The 17,390-nt window shown below is 40.5% G+C and overlaps 1 protein-coding gene across 9 annotated transcripts in view; it reads right to left on the bottom strand.

Annotated features, from left to right (window-relative positions):
* ST6GAL1 (ST6 beta-galactoside alpha-2,6-sialyltransferase 1) overlaps positions 1-17,390 on the bottom strand; it is a 109,054-nt gene that overhangs the window by 44,139 nt on the left and 47,525 nt on the right. The window contains exons 3-8 of one of the 9 annotated variants that reach the window (XM_016136280.2): positions 11,982-12,026; positions 11,461-11,620; positions 9,570-9,784; positions 8,519-8,593; positions 4,890-4,969; positions 916-1,050 (exon numbers count right to left, since the gene is read on the bottom strand). The gene's annotated coding sequence lies outside the window, so the exon portion shown is untranslated. Of the gene's footprint in view, positions 1-915; positions 1,051-4,889; positions 4,970-8,518; positions 8,594-9,569; positions 9,785-11,460; positions 11,621-11,981; positions 12,027-17,390 lie in introns of those variants that run through there. The other 8 variants (XM_036218495.1, XM_016136271.2, XM_016136275.2 and 5 more) reach the window with 8 other exon arrangements.

Below are 17,390 nucleotides of genomic sequence, written 5' to 3'. Positions count from 1 at the left end.
GCTGGCTGGAGCTTCTGGTCATAGACACTTAAGAGCTTCATGAAAGGGTCTTGAAGCAGCTCTAAAGAGACAGGGACTGAAGCAGTTTTATCTAAGCAGCCCAAACTGAAAGAAAAGAATAGCAAATTTTCCTCCCCAAATTTTCTGGGAAAACACGCCAAGCTTTGAATGTTCTTATTATATCCCGGACTGACTTCTTAAGCTCCTAGGCCTTTGTACTGTTGCAATCTGTCCCTTAGTCCATTTGCCTGGCAATCGGACAGCATGATCTTCCTGCTTCTGACCACCTTTGGCGCCCACCTCCCTTCAGCACTATTCTTGCTCATGCTATTCGCACCCAGTGTTTGGCAATGTTTGCTTTTCACACTGACCCTCGCCAAATAGAAACTCCTCCTGGCTTATTTCTGAAACCCCATTGCCCAGCACAGTGCCTAAAAAAAAGCAAGCATTCAATAAAGGATTACTAAACGAATGGGACTGTATCAATGAATCCTTCCATTGCACCAGATTTCTAGAAGAATACGATAACAACTCACATTATCACCTGCAGAGAACAAGTCAACACTGAATCCACAGAAAGAAAATCCCAGCCAAAGTAAGGCTCCCATCTCAGTCTACCCCCCACTACATGCACAGTCCCAAATGCAGGGCTTGGCGCATAGTGGGGCTCAAAAAAGGTGGACTGATTTACAAAATAACTTCAAATATGATATTGACAGTGTATAGAAATTGGCAAACCACCTATCCCCAGCCCTCACTGAATGAACTTTTAAAAGTCCACAAAAGAAACAGCAAAGTTACAGCCAGACATTAAGACCCTGTGACTCCTTGCCAGCACATGCCACCACACCATTTTTAATTCGGGAATGTACCCCTTTGCTGCCTCCAGAGCCCACACCTCCAGGGGCTTCTTACCTGCTTCTGGCTAATCCACCTGGGGCTATAGGCCTTCTAGGTCCTCAGGACCCAGCACTATTCTCCATGGGAGGATATTCGCTTTATTGGGTCTGGCGGCCAAGGCTCATTTTTCTCAGGATGATGAAAAAACATCTGCAAAGGAAGAAAAAAAAGAGGACTTAAGAGCTGTTTTCCTGTAGGGGCAACGTTAAAAATTAACAAGATAGAAAGGCGCCTCTGCTAGTCTCCACTGTGGGCCCTGGCCCAGGCTATGGCTCAATCCAGGAAGCCTAAGGGCTCCAATGAAGAGAGACAAGAGCCTATTACAAGTGCAGTGACCCAGCCACCAACAGCACAAACAGCTTGGAAATAGATTGATACTAGATAAGAACAGATTGGAAAGATAAAGCAAGTATCAATATCAATCTGGGAAGAAAGAATTGTTTAGTTACAGGTTTGGGGACATATAAACAGAAATCTGAGGGAGAGAGGAGTCAGTTCATCCCAAAATAATCTACACAGATTTCTAAAAAAGTATTTATTATCAAAAAATATTTAATGGTTAAATAATCAGTATGTTAACTGAAAAAATAGGTTATAAACTATATATAATATACTATCTGAATACAAAAAAAAACTATTTTTTAAAAAATATGTATGTGAGGACAAAAAAGGATTTAAAAAAATACACCCTGGTTGGTAGAATGTTTTCACTTTTTGTAATTTTTTATATATTCTAAAATTTCTAAATTGTGCATGCATTAACTCTTAGACTTGGAAAAATATTATTATAAAAATATAATTTTTAAAAGCTTAAATTATAATTCTCTATTTGACAGCTCCTCTTTCTGATGGAATGTAGAAAAATAACAAGGAAAAGTTTAATAGAGCCAGTTGCATGAAAATTCCAACTTCTATGCAATAAAAAAAATACTGTAATAAAAAAGGAAAACAAGAGTCAAGGTATACAAAGGGTTAATGCAGTAAAAGCCTCTCAAAATAAACAGGCAATCAGCATGAACAGGCAAATCACAAAATAGAAAATACAATTAACAAGCCTGTTAAGTTATGATTAATCTTTAGAGAAACTCAAAAGAGGCAACTGGAATATTAAGATATATAAGGTATATAAAATTTACATTAGCCAGGAGTTTTCACAATGATAATACTCACTGCTGGACAGATGGTAATGAAATTGGTATATTTTGAGGAAGCAATAAAAATGAATTTAATGTCACGCCATAAAATTAAGACCTCATGACTATTAACCAAGTTATCATACTTCTACAAAATAAAACTAAACAAATAATTCAAAGAACAAAGAGTTTACATCTCAGTTTCTTCACATGTAAAATGACTCCCTACTTTATACAGTTGTGGTGAGGACTGAAAGAGGATTAATGGGATAAAGAATGAGTTTTATAAAGCAATATGCACATGCAAAAAGAAAAATTGTTTTCAATTTCAAAATAATTTATAATGGCAAAAAACCTAAAGTTAACAGCTAAGTTTTAATCAACAGGGAAATAATTAAATGGTAGTATATCCACCTTATCGAATATGTATAATTGTGTGTGAATTTAAGTAGCAACAGGAAAGAAAATGCTTTTTAAAAAGTGAAACAGAAAATGTTATCATCATGAATAAAAGTTATGCACAAACAAATATCAAGAAAAACTGTACATGGTTGAGACATGACAACTGTTGAACAAACTGTTAAGAGATGAATTCTCATCTTTCAGTTTGACTTCCTTTATTATTCTTATAATGTTAATTAAGTAAGACAAAACTGTTGGGGACAATATTGAAAATATACTTTAACCTTGTGTATCAACTTGATACACATTATTGAACTGGCCTTGAAGCCTTTCCTAGGAGATGCAGCATTAACAGAACTAAGAGGAAGCCTCAGTGGTCATAAACTGGCTTCATCTCATGAAGTAGGAGGAAATCTTCCCTTGAAGGCCTGGGGTTCAAGCTGGGGGAATCCCAGTTTTTCATAACCAGGAGGAATGCAAGCAGGCTGTGGGCATGCTTGACAGGACAAAAGTGAGAGATGCCATTCTGTCCTTTGTCAAAAAATTCAAGGTTCCCCTTATGAATTCAGAGAACTGGCTCCGCAGCGGCCTCCTGGTAGAGTCAGAAAATGTCTCTGATAGCTATTCTTCTTTTCATGTCACGTAAGTTTCCTTTGTGGCGTGAGAGTTTGTAACTATGCTTGCAATCATATTATCTGGTTACCTTCTGTCTCCTTCTACTAAAAATGTAAATTCCAAAAGTAAGAACCTCATCAGCCTTTTTCACTATTATCATCCATGCCCAAATAAATGAGTGTTTGGCACATAGTATGCGCTCAATAACAATTTGATGAATGAATGAATGAATGAATGAATGTATGTATGAGGAGGGGTTGCCAGCTTTTAAGAGGTCTATGCTTCCTCAGGTATCATTGATGGAAAAGGTTCTTTCTAGGGAGCCTCCCAGGGAACAGTATGGGCAGTCTCCCGCCCTTTGGATAATGCCTCTTGTTTGTGAATGCTGGTTTGCTGCCATTCCCTCAATGTGTGAGCTGCTGGGACATGAGACCTTTGTCTGGGTTCAGCGCACAGACATCAGAGGAGTGCAGCAGACCCAGATCTTCACATCAACTGTATCTGCTTAGAACAATTTGCCCTCTAAGAAGATAAAATCACTACTCTCTCTTGGTTTCCAAAAATCAACCAGTTAAAACAAAAGCAGTGCAACTGTCAGTCTAGATCTATTGTAGGTGATGAGGGCCTTCCAAAAATAGCCACTGCTGCTCATGAGATAGTAGGGGTGATCTTCAACCAGTTGCAGAAGTGGTAACAGAATCTTCAACTCTCTGGGTGAGAGACTTAGCAATCATAACAGTAACAGCTACCATTTATTTAGTGCTAGCTAAATGCTAAGCACTGACTATAGCTTAGAAATTAAGATTAAGAGCTCTGGTTTGAGAGCGATCTGAGCAAGAATCCAAACTGCCTCTCACCAGTACGTGACCTTGGGTAAGTTACTAAACTCTCTAACACTGTTTCTTTATCTGTAAAAGATAGCTAATAAAAACTGAGCCTTTCTCATAGTATTATTTAAATAATCAAGGAAGAATATGCCCAAAAGGACTGCAATAGGGCTTGTGACAAATATACATCACTTCTCACCATGCCCTACTCTGTGGATACCATTACTATTCCCATTTTACAAATGAGGAAACTGAGAAATGGAAGATAAGTAATTTACCCAGAGTAACTCAACTATTGCACTCCACATGTCCCATGCTCTTTCATGCCTTTGTAGCCCTGCATGTAAAGTTTTTTTAGTGTGAAATGTCCTTTCCTATTCTGTTCATATGGGAGCATGCCCACTCAGTCTCCCACACCAGCTCAAGTATCACCTAGATTCTGAAGGCTTTCTTGACCCCACAGAGACTGACACAACTCGATTCTGACTCTTCTGACTCTCACCAGCCTACATGACATTTATCTGTTTATAGGTCCGCCCAAGTAGACTGAGAGCTCCTTTAAAATTTGTCTCTGGACCTTCACATCTAGCCATGCTCTTCTCTTCTACCCAGGTCCTTGAATGTTTTAGCTCCTGGCTCACTATAATTCTCTCCAACACTATTTCTGTCATAATTTCTGGTGCCATTAACATCTACCTACAGAAACATTCTAGTTCCCTGGTCTCTCAGTTCTTTGATCTCCTCTACATCAATGATTGTGACCTTAGCCACTGACTCCCAAGGTCATATCTCTGATCTTGTCATGTTCAAAAATATATCCTCTCCATAGTCTTGATTTCAGCCATACCTTCTCTAATCACCACTCTTGTCTTTGCAGCTGAGTCCAACTAGGACCCAACTGTAACAATCTTCTGTGGTTGATTCTTCCACCTTCTCACTGTCTCTCTCTTACTTTATATACTCCCTTCCCTTCCTACCCAGCTTAAATTGTATCGTCAATAGTTAAATTTACCTCTCTCATCACACATGGTTAGATAAATCCCAATCCCGGTTAAATCCAACTTGTCGCATTCCACACCTGCAAGCATGTATCTAGAGAAAAAATCATACAGCAATGTTTACCAATTTCACTTCAAGTTCATGGTCACTAACTGCAAGTAGCTCATTAATACATCCCAGGAATCATATACTACTTTTCCAATTAATTCATCTGCCACTCTCCTAGGGGACTATCTGACTCTGCCCCCCATGGAAACTTCCCTCTTCCTCAACCTCCCCTAATGAACTTGCTACTTATTTATGGAGAAAAAAAAGCTACCAGAATAGAACTTCTACACACATTCCTTTGTACCCAGATATCCATCCTACCTATATTTATGCCCAAATAATCTGTTACTAGGGATGAATCAGTTGCATCCAGCGCTTGAAATATCCAACATCCGTCCTTTAGATCCTACATATTCTTGTCTACTTAAGGACATTCTTCTGGAAAATCTCTCCTTTTTGTTCTGCATCTATATGTATCTCTCTCTCAAAGATCATGCCCATCAGCATATAAACATGCTGTTATTTCTCATAGCTTAAAAAAAAATAACTCTCTTGATTGAGGCAGCCAAAATCTGACCCTAATCAGTCTTAGCATCAGTAATAGTGAGACACCTAGACAGTATATACTTTCTGATATCATATGAAACACATAGCACCACCTATGGCAAATTTTTGACCACATATTTAATCTGTGTATAATCAAACATTGCTATGCAATTCCAGTTTTTGGTAAATATAGGAGAAAGAAGAAATTAAATGATACCATAGAGAAGTTTTCAACAGCATGGAGGTTCCTCAAAAAACTAAGAATTGATCTACCATATGATCCAGCAATCTCTCTACTGGGTATTTACCCCCAAAGCCTTGAAAACCCATATCCAAAAAGATATTTGCACACCAATGTTCATAGTAGCATTATTCACAGTGGCCAGGATATGGAAGCAACCAAAGTGTCCTATGATATATGACTGGCTAAAGAAGTTGTGGTACATATATACGATGGAATATTACTCAGCCATAAGAAGAGATGAAATACAGCCATTTGCAACGACATGGATGGAACTCGAGATAATCATGCTAAGCAAAATAAGCCTGACAGAAAAAGTTGAAAGTCACATGACATCATTTATACGTGGGATAGAAAGCTAAAAGCAACAAAGGAACAGGACAAACAGAGACTTAGGGACATGGACAATGAACTAATGGTTACCAGAGGGTAAGGGGTGAGGGAGGAGGAGGGAGGTAAATGGGTACAGTGGGTCAAATATAGGGGGTAGGGGGATGGTGAAGTGGGTAAAGGGGATCAAGTATATGGTAGCTGAAAGAAACTGGATTTTGGGTGGTAAACACACAATAGAAATACAGATGTCAAATTATAATGTACACCTGAAAATTATATAATTGTATTAACCAATGTTACTCCAATAAACTTAATTAAGAAATTTTAAAAAAGAAGAACTCGCAAGAAGCTATTGTAACAATCCAGATGAGAAAGGCCCATGAGACCATTTACTGAGCTCTTACTGCGTGCTAACATTTTATATATGTTACCAAACTGAATCCTTACCACCACCCTATCTATGGGGTAGGGTATTAACAATCCTTTTTTGTAAACAATGAAACTAAGACCTCGATGGTTTAAGCCACTTGCTCAAGATGTAATTATAAAATGGTCAGTCTAGGAGTGAGCCAGATTATCCTAATTTGCAAGCTGTTCGTGCTATCTGACATATGTCCCTCTACTCAGGGCCCTTCAAAGAGCTCCTGAGAGCCTGCTGCTTGACTAGGTCAATTATAGTTGTTGATCGCCATCTTGAACCGTCCAGCAACCCCTCTTGACTCTGCCCTGATCCCCATCTTCTTAACTAAGTCTCAATGTGCAAACTTCATTCTCATCTGTACCTTAGGACCTGTACTTTCTGTCCCTAAAGACCCTGACGCCCTGTAGCCCCCAGAGGGTATTTCAGTTAGCCATAATACCTCTAAGAAATAGTCCATGTGTCCTGGATGCCAGAAACCTCCACTATAACGGGCACCCCTTGCTCTAAGGTCATGAATTCTTAAGCTGTGCCACCTGAGCTGCCACTTAATCCTGTAATGAATCTTCTTCCTGTTTCTTCATGTCAAGGATGGCTGGCTGCCCCCCCAAAAATGTGCTTTTTCTGCTGTATAAAGTTGTTGACAAAAGTGGCAGCCTTGCTAGGGGTTACATTTTCCGACACACACACCCTGCACCTGGGTGGAAACATATGACTGGTTATCAGCCACAAAATGTTAGTAAAAATAATGTGTCACTTCTGGGCTAAGTTGGTTAATTAAAAGTGGCAGCTAGCATTAGCCTAACTAATAGAGGTACGTATTAGAGACTTCTTAAATATTTCTTTCCAGTGGACAAAGAATATTAACAGAAATCTCAGCTATAGATTTTCCATCATCAACACAGTTCTCTCCTCATCCCAACATTTCACTACACAGTGGAAAAACAGATGTTCACCCTAATTTAGTCAAAGTCAATGGTTTCTAAATTCTTCCACACCAATTACCTTTTGTGTTTGTTTACCCCTGCTATGATCCCCAGGTTTTGAAAGATGTTGCCAGCCAAATTAAGAATTTGAGTTCTTATTTGCTATCAAATGAACAAAGATATTGCTGCCAATAAGAGGTTTTGACCAGCATGAGATTGCCATTATCACCATCAGGTGATATGAGTTCACCATGATACAAAGAAACCTGATGATTTCCTCAGCCTATGCAGGCTTGTTAGGATAAATGCGCTTCTCCTATCCGGTTTTTTTGAAAAAGTAAAAGTGTCTGGTGGATCTCTGGAGACTCAGGACAAGGAATTCTGGTTTCTATGGCCCGAAACTTACTTCAATACAATCATAACTTTCTGTTCCCAGTTCACTTTCTAAAAAACAGGTTCTACTGGTAGGCTAAACACCAAAGGGTACTTAAAATAAAAGTGCCCCTAACTAGGCAGAATTGAGGCATTTTAAGCTTATCTGGAAGAATCGGTTCTCAAGTGCTTAAAAATCAAAATGGCGATGTAAAATCAGAATTTTCCTGACTGCCAGATCAAACAGATACAAATGAGCCTCCCTCCCATTATCTCAGCACACAGCAAGCAGTTGAATGCACAGCAGCAGTTACATCAGAAAGATGCCCCAACCCCGGACAGAACAGTAGAACTGTTATAGCCGGGTAGGGTAATTAGGCTGCCCAGAGTTCTTGCGTGTTGAAGAGCAAAGGAGAACCAAATGGCAACAACACAGGAGGGAGAGAGTTCTATGGAAAGACCAAGGATTAGCCATTTTCTCTTTAATTCTGATAACAAAGTTCTGATGACCTACATCTCCCTCTTCAAACCTCAGTTTCGTGAGAACAAGGATGTCTGCTAATGCTGTCTTGAACATAATTTGCTTTAGGAACCACTGGGCTGGAAATCATGCCAGGGGCTGTTTTTCCTTCCCTTCCATAACCGTTTACCTGTCTGGGCAGGAGGAAGTCAGGGCTAGGTTTTCCTGACATTTCCTAAATGCTAGAATCACTGAAGTGAGCTTCCTCTTCAAGATGACAACTGTTTACCTCTCTTACCTTAGCAAATTGTTCTCTTTCCTAGGGCCAGCTCAGGACCAAATGAGCCACCATACAAAGAGAAAAGGGGAGAGACTGTAGAGAGGAAACAATTTGATTAAGTCTGTCCTCAGAGATGGACCCCACTTCTAGTAGGGTAGGTAAAAGAAGCCACTTAAAACACTACTTTCCCATATCATCTGGGCATTAACATCACATAGGAAGCATTATAAAAATATAGATGCCCAATATTATCCTCAGTAGATTATGATCTAATTGGTCTGGACCAATAAACATTGATAAGGCCTTGAAAAATGTAAAAGTTCACGGGAGGTAGCCTCAAGCAGAATGCAAGTGGGGCAAGAATTTTCCTAAAAGGGGAGGGGACAATACTAGTCCAGTGTAGGGTAGACGTGGGTTGATGAGTCAATACATGGGCTCAAGTATTTTAAGTCCCTACTTAATACCGGCTCCTCCACAACTCAAGGAGCTTACTGCCTCATTATGGCCCAGAGTTACTGAGAAACTGGATGGACCTCAAATTTGATCTAGGTTTTTGAAAATTTCAAGCCAAATGGTCATCAATTCTGGGCTCCTGCCCAAAGGGAAGATGTAAATAATTCACATGTGTGATGAGGCCATGGAGAGTCAGTAGTGAGAGCTAACAGCCCTTGCATCAAGGCGCACCTTTCACGTCTCTCTACTCCTGCCTGTGATCTTGACTTTAGTCACCAGAGGACACAATCAGCAATGTGGCTGACAATTAATCTTTTGGGAGAAGGAGGGTGCTACACTCTGAGCAGTCCCAGGTGAGGGCTTACACCCAACTTCCACTCTTGGCCCAAGGTCATTCCATCCTAGAAGTCAAGGGCTGGTTTTCCAGGATTCTTCACATTCATTTTCCTCCCCATGACACATACACAAAGATCAATTTATATTTGCATCTATTTTTTTTTTTTTTGCATAATGGCGCATATTGACATTTGGAAGTTTTGGATATTTTTCTTTAAGGGCCAGATCCACAGTTCTCAGCACTCATTAGTTAATCTCACCCCCAAGTCGCCCGACTCACCACTTCCTCCTTTCACTTCAGGAATCCAAGATGGAGGCTTCTAGATTCTCCAGCGTAGCGTTTCTCTACCTGTGTGGATCTCCACCATACTCCTGGCCTGAGAGAATGCTTTCTTGCATGCTCCTCCAGGTTTTGTGAGAATATTATTTTTCACTCAGACAGGGCTCTATGGGGATAGAGTTCATCAACATTCCTTCTCTATTTCCTTTTCAGCACTGCCAAGAACAAGGCATATAGGTGGCTCTCAAAATCAGACCAGTGCCAGATGCCAGAACTTTGTAGCATGTGTGTTGAGGATGGGAGGTGGTTAATTTGTAAATAATAAAATAATTTTAGAATTGAACTAAAATCATCAATGAACATGAAGTACCTAGTGGGCATGGAGCCCTACACAGAGAGAGAAGAGAGGGAAGTCACCATGACTGTTTTCTGGGTGCTTCCTTTGTGTCAAACCTGTTTATGTAATAATTAGTACTATCTTAACCATGATCCTCAGAGATTGGCATGGTTATCATTTTCATTTTGCAGATAAGGAAACTGAATCTTAAATAGGTTAAAGAGTTTTTGCTAGTTAAGAGGCAACACCAAGACTTGAATTCAGAACTGTCTGACTCCAAAGACCATACTCTTAATGCCCGTACTCAGTCATCTTTTTCGAATTGTGACTCTCAGTCACAGCCATAGCCACCTAACCACAGAAGTGAATGGTTTTAGTTAATAAGGAAACCAGTGGTACTAAGTTCCAAGACCAGGACACACTTAACACACTAGACACTTGATGTACTATCTCACCGAATCCTGCAGCATTGCTAGATGACTACTGCTATTGCAGTTGATCTCTGGCATTTACAGAGGCAACATTTGGGATTTTGACTATTTGAGAACAACTCCAAAGGTCCTACGCATAAAACAGCCTGATTTTGCTCAGGCGTAAATATGACATATATGCACTAGAAAGCTGGCAGTAGCGAGTCCCTTAATGCGTGAAAGAGCTCACCCTCAAGCTGCGACCCAGTGTGCAAGGGTTCTGTGTCTTCCATGTGTCAGGAAGTGATGGAAATAACTGGGTATGAACTACAACTCCCAAAGAAAGCAAATCCATGCCAAGGCAAGTTTATACTCAATAATGAATTTCTTTTAATAGATTTATAAATGTCTATATCCCTGTATTCATGAAATTACTAAGGGGTGAAAATCATTTAAATTGTTCAATTATGCATGAGTGCATATGTGGGGAAATGATGTGCTCTGGTAGCATGTGCATGAGTTAGTTCCTCACCTGTCAAAAGAACAAACACCTCACCTTAGGGTTATTGTCAATAATTGATATCTTGGTCACAATGATGAGGAGGATGCTAAGAATTCTCAAAGATCCCAAAAGAACTCTTGCATAAATGTTGAGTCTACTGTTTCGACATTCTACCAAAGAGGACACTGAAGCTAGGGGAGGTCTTATGAAATTATCCTGCCCAGGAATGTCTGTCTCTAAAGCCAGTATGCTTCCCTCCCTACAGCCCAACATAAGTCATCCAAGAAGTGCCAAGTCTTGCGTGCTGACCCAATCACAGAAGGGGAAGAACGAGGGCCACAGGAGGGAGAGACCTGCCCCCTGGATTCCCCACTGTCCCTCCAACCCTTCATCAGTGCTGATTTGAGAATGGCAGAGCCGTGAGCTTACCTTTTGACTACATCTATTCGGATCAATCAATTCAACAAGCATGCTGGTAACTATGAGCTCAGAACAGAGGGCCTAGAGGTAACCGTCACTCCCCCCGCCCTCAAGATGCTAAGGCTTAAATACCATAAGAAATCAGATAAGGACCCAAATACCTAATGCATTATTTACTTATTTCTCCTCACTAGGCAGTGAGTACCTGAACCATCTAGTTACCTCAGTGTTCCCAGGAACAAGGTCAGTGCCTATGGCTCAGCTTCATCTGCCAAAGAAGAGAATGTTTTCTCGTTGCAAAGAAGGTACTCAGAATCTTAGCACGGGAAGAAGTGCCCACATCCAGCCTGAGATCAAAGAAGCCTTCGTGGATGGGAAAGACCTGGAAGATGGAAGGAAGATGGCATGGAGGTGGGTGATGGCAGGGTACCAGAGCACACTGAGAAGCTCAAATCAACCCAGGCAGGTGTGCAAAGCTGAAGCTGAAGGGGAGATTTGGGCCTCACTGTGTACTATGGTGAGTAGCAAATGGAAAACTCTAGCACTTTGAAGGTACATAGTGAAGAGCAGATAAAAAGCTTCAGAGAAGAGCAAGGAACTGACAAGCCAGTAAGGGGCTGTGTGCCTTCAGCAGTAGGAGGGGAGGCATGCTGCAGCTCACTGTACCCCTTTCTCCACTCCCTGAAAGCAAGTGCCCAACAAACAAATAATAGCCACTATTTCTTAGGCACTATGTCAGGTACCTGTTTAATCTTCAAAGAACCCCATAAGGCAGGTAACTCTTGAACCTATTTTACAAGGAAGGGAAGTGAAATTCAAAGAGGTTATCAAAGTTGCCCACAATCACCCTACTGTAAAGAGGCAGAGGCAGGATCTTAATTCAGATTTGACTCAAGGTCCACAGGCCAAGGAAAGCTGGTCCGGCCGCCCCCCCACCCACCCCCCCGCCGCCCCCCGCACTGACAAAACGAGAACCAATACTGGAGTGAGGAAGACCCTCAGACAAGGCCTAGCTTGGAAGAGTGGTGCCACATTTCATGTGAACCCACCTTTGGAGTCATACAACTCTATATTTGGCTCCCAGTTTCATTATTCATCTCTGTGTGAGCATAGGCACATGGCATGAGCCCTCAGAATCTGTTTCTGCATCTATAAAATGTGCGAATTCACCCACCTCACAGGGCAGCTGTGAGGGTTAGAAGTAAGAATCAGGTAATGCCTGACTTGGGGCAGGTGCTTAGTAAATGGGGATGTGTATACCAGGATCTGGCAGTGTTGGGGAGGAGAGACAGGAAGCTGGGACCTGGCTTCCTGTGGGTGGAGGTAGTCTTCATTTCTGAGTAAGAGTTGAACTTTCGGGAGTGTCATGAATATCTGTCTTTGGCTAAACATGGCACCTTGATGTTCATCTCCACAAAACCACTATCTGGTGCTTTCAGTGTTAACTATTTCAAACACTGCTCCACAGAAAAGAGAATAACAATTTGGGAACTTCAAAGGAGTTAGAGGCAAGGGGCTATTACTGAGAAGGCTGGACTCATGCAAAAGCTTGAAACAAGGACACGATTGTGAGGTCCCTAGCTCTCCAGCCAAATCACTGCGTATCCCTGAGTTACTTACCCTTTCTAAGCCTCTGTTTCCTTATGATCTAAGGGTCTTAATAAACCTTACTTCACAGGATTGTGGTGGAAATAATAGATAAGAGTGTTTAAGCTATGCAGGTGAGACAATTGTTTTAAATGTTTCCAAGACAGTGGCTTAACTTCATCACCTCTATACATCCACAGGAAATAAATCTTGGAGGTAAAGTACCCACCCCCATGGGAGGTGGAAAAAGAAATACTGTTTAACAAACACTTAAGATAAGAAAGATTTCTTTTATTGAAGTGTCGTTCAATTATGAGTTGAGGTGAATTATAACTGTTAAAAGAATTATTTCTCTATGATCAAGTTGAAAACACAAAATTGTTCCATTTTCTCAGAGCTGGTACACCCCTGAGAGCCCAGTGAAGACAATGAAGAAGTCCAGCTCTCATTTCCACAGAGCAGAGGGTTCACTGCCCAAGATGGGAAGCCAGTAAACCTAAATGCTCGCAGTAAAGGTTGCTGTCTTCTCTCTGGATTTTTCCTCAATTTAGAAAATAGGCCAAACTCACTCCACCTCCCAGCCCCACCTTACGTCTCTTGCAACTGGAATGTACCCAGGAAAGAAAGCAGGAAATCAGTAGGGTGGTCAAAGAATGAAATCTGGTCAGGCTGACAGCACCGAGGCCTGGGCACCCAATCTTAATTTCCAGAGAAATACTTCTCTTCCTGTCAGCTGTACCCACACTCTCAGCTAAGAGAGTAGGGTAGGGTTTCTGGGCCTTACCTGGAAGCCTAAGCCAGATGGTGGTCAAATAACCTAAAGGACGCCCATCCACCTCCCTCCCCCACCACACACACATACACCCCCCTCAATCTAAAGCAGCAAATAGAGAAAAAACACTTCGAGTTCTCTTTCAGTATCTGAGCAGATGAGTTATTTAAAACCACAGCCCCCCTTTCTGTTTTAGCTCAACCTTCTAGAAAGGGTGTGCGTGTATAGCAAGGACATGTCCCACTTAGGGGCTCTGGGCCTGAGCAAAGAGTCAAAGTGGAAGGAAGTTGAGGGGACAGGGGAAGGGGCAATGAATGGAGGCAGAGACCCAAACTTGGTTGCAATCTGTTCTCCTGTAAAATGTATTACTTCGTGCTAGTGGCGGTCAAAAAAGTCTGTAAGACTTATAGGCTCCCAGGGAGAGATGTTACCTCATTCATCTCTGCATTTTCAGGGCCTAGCATTCGGTAAGGGCTGAGTAATAGAGGGAAGAAGAGAGGAAAGAGAAAGGATAGAAGCTCAAAAGTTTGCAAAAGAAAAGGAAGACGGTTTCTTTCCTTGTAGCTCTGAATCATCTTGAGAGTACTTTGGGAGAATTTCTCAAAAGGAAAGAAAATGCTCATTTAGATTTCTTATTAATTAATTCCTGAATAATTAAGGTTTCTGTATGTTGTTTTCCCTCTGGGGTGCCACACACAACTGTACAAGTTGTTCGCTGCACACAGGTATTTGGCCCTGGTGGAATGGCATCTTGCCATATCAGGACATCTTTCCCAATTAGACACAAAAGTGCTATATGGGCTAACAGTGACCCTGTTCTCTCTCCTCACCTGGTGTCATATATAGGCATCTTGGTCTACTTTTCTCCCTCTGCTGTCTTCTTCCCTTCCTTTTACAGTCTTCAGAGGCCACAGGTAGGAGATTCTCCATAAAGCCAGAGCCCTTTGAGGTGTGTTCTCATTAAGTCATAAAAAGCCACCTCTCGACAGAGTGACTTTTATATCAGGAACAAGATCTTTCTCCAAGGAAAAGTCCTGGGTTAGATAATATCTCTAGGCCCAAATTTCTTATGTGAAAGTACAGATAATAATAGCTCCCTTGTCTCTTAGTGTCCTTGCAAGGTCCAAAGGAAGGAAATGTTTTGGCAATGATAAAGTAGCATATAGATATAATTTATGGTTATGTCAGGATGGTAGTTCCTAAATGTCACTGCTGTCTGATGAATTAGGAATTAGCTTTCTCCTAAAAACTCTGTGTTCTTAAAAAGCACAAGTTCACAAATAATTGAAAAATACGTCTTATATACAATTTACAACAAATTTTAAATGCCAAAAGCAAATTTAATTAAAGATAACCTAGAATTTTTACTGAAAACTAAAAACTCTTCCTGAGAAAAATTAAAGACGACCTAAATAAATGGGAACATATACCATATTCATGAATTGGAAAGTTTGATCTTTGTGAAAATGTCCATTCATCCCCAAATCGATTGTGATGGTAAATTTTATGTGTCAACTTGACTAGGCCACAGGGTGCCCAGATATTTGGTCAAACGTTATTCTGGGTATGTCTGTGAGGGTGTTTTAGATAAGATTAACATTTGAATCAGCAGATTGTCCTCCCTAACGCAAGTGGGCCTCAATCAATCATTTGCAGTCCTAAATAGAACAAAAACTCTCTTATGAGTAAGGGGAACTCTTCTTACTTGACTGCCTGAGCTGGAACATCAGTTTTATTCCTGCCTCTGGATTTGAACTGAAACATGAGCTCTTCCTGGGTCTTAAGCCTGCCAGCAGTTGAACTAAAACTATAGCATTGGCTCTCCTTGTTCTCAGGCCTGCAGACACAAACTGCAACTACACCACTGGCTCTTCCAGATCTCCAGCTTGCTGACTATGAATCTCAAGACTTCTTAGTCTCTGTAATCGTGTGAGCCAATTCCTCATAATAAAGTCATCAATCAACCAATCAATCAATCTCTCTCTCTCTCTCTCTCTCTCTCACCACACATATGCATATACACACACATCTATTATCACACTGGAAGTGTGCGCGCGTGCACGTAAGATATTTCTCTGGAGAACCTAATAATTTGATCTATACCTTCAATGCATTTTCAACCAAAATCCTAATTGCTATTTTAGAGAAATTAATAAGCTAACTCTAAAGTTTACAAAAAATACAAAGGACAGAGAATAGCAAAGGCAATCTTAGAACAAAGTTAAGGGACTTATGTTACCAAACTTATTATAAAACCACAGTAATCAAGACAAATGAATAGATCAATGGGAAAAGGACAAATAGATCAATGAAAGAAACAAAATTTCTGAATAGGCCCAGGCATATTCAGTAATATAGTGGTACCAATAAAACTCAGTGATGAAAGGAAAGTCTTTTTTAATAACTGGCTCTAGTGTCTGGTTATCTATGCAAAAAAAGAAAGAAAGAAAGAAAGAAAGAAAGAAAGAAAGAAAGAAAGAAAGAAAGAAAGAAAGAAAGAAAGAAAGAAAGAAAGAAAGAAAGAAAGAAAGAAAGAAAGAAAGAAAGAAAGAAAAGGAAAGGAAAAAAAGAAAGGGAGGGAGGGAGAGAGGAAAAGAAAGAAAAAGAGAGAAAAAGAAAGAAAGAAAGAAAGAGAAAGAAAGAAAGAAACAAACAAACAAACAAACAAACTTTGACCTCTAATTCACTGTATCCATACAATTAATTTAACGTAGATCATAGACCTATATGTCGAAGTTCAAACTATAAAGCTTCTAGAAGAAAATATAAACAAGTATCTTATAATAACTTGTGGAAGACAAAGATGTCTTAGGACACAAAAGGCACAAATAATAAAAGGGAAAATAATGGACAAGTAGAACTCAATCACATTTAAAGTACAAGTTATTTAAAAGTGTCCCTGACAACTAATCTCAGTTTTTAATATGAAAAAGATTGATGACCTATGCCTAGAAATAACTGTCCTAAGATAAATACACGTAGCCAACATGTACCCAAGACCAGGATAACAGCCTCATATTTTACCAACATGGTAGGCTGAGGATTAGGAAGCATTTAAGAGAACAAGATAAAGTCTTTGTCACTGGGAGATACGAGTTTCACTGGGAGATAAGACTCCTTCAGAATATACAATGCTACTCAACTATATAATTCTGATTTCTGCAATCCAGAATTAACTCAGGTGAAGAAGAGAACAGTTTGGATTGGAGTAGACATGTTAAGGGTATAAAATAGAAGGGAATTTTGAAAATATCTGATTAAACTCTTCCCATCCCATTTTTATAGATGAGAAAAAGGAGGCCCACTGGAATAGAGAAAGTCACATCATTGGTTTGTGATAGAGCCAGAGTGGAACTCGGATTTATTGGCATCTTCTCAAATCCTCCTTCTATCATGTGTCATGTGGCTGGCTTCAGTATGTAGCCAGGCTTCTCGGAAGATGGAGGACTCTCATCTGGGTCCTGAAAATGTGAATTTAAGACTATGCTTTCGAAGCTCCCAGGACATTGTCCAGCATATACTAGGAACTCGGTAAAGAATACTATTAGGGGACATTGGACTTCCCAGATGAGTAGTAACAAAGCAGAAGGCCCCAAAGCCAACATCTGAAGAGCAAAGTTCATTTCACAACAAAACTATCCCTACACCTGCCTAGTACCCCACTTTGCCCATTACTGCAACCCAAGGAAAGCCAGTGGGGCCCTGGCCCTTCTCTAACCCACAGAGCGTGAGGATTGAAGAAGTGTTCATCCTTTCTGTGATATGCCCGCAGTCCAGATTTTGCCCAAGAAAC

This window comes from Rousettus aegyptiacus, unplaced genomic scaffold, assembly GCF_014176215.1.
Source record: "Rousettus aegyptiacus isolate mRouAeg1 unplaced genomic scaffold, mRouAeg1.p scaffold_m13_p_4, whole genome shotgun sequence".
In the NCBI taxonomy this organism is placed as follows: Eukaryota; Metazoa; Chordata; class Mammalia; order Chiroptera; family Pteropodidae; genus Rousettus; species Rousettus aegyptiacus.
Note: the sequence above shows the minus strand (reverse complement) of the source record. Positions and strands in the feature narration are given on the sequence as shown.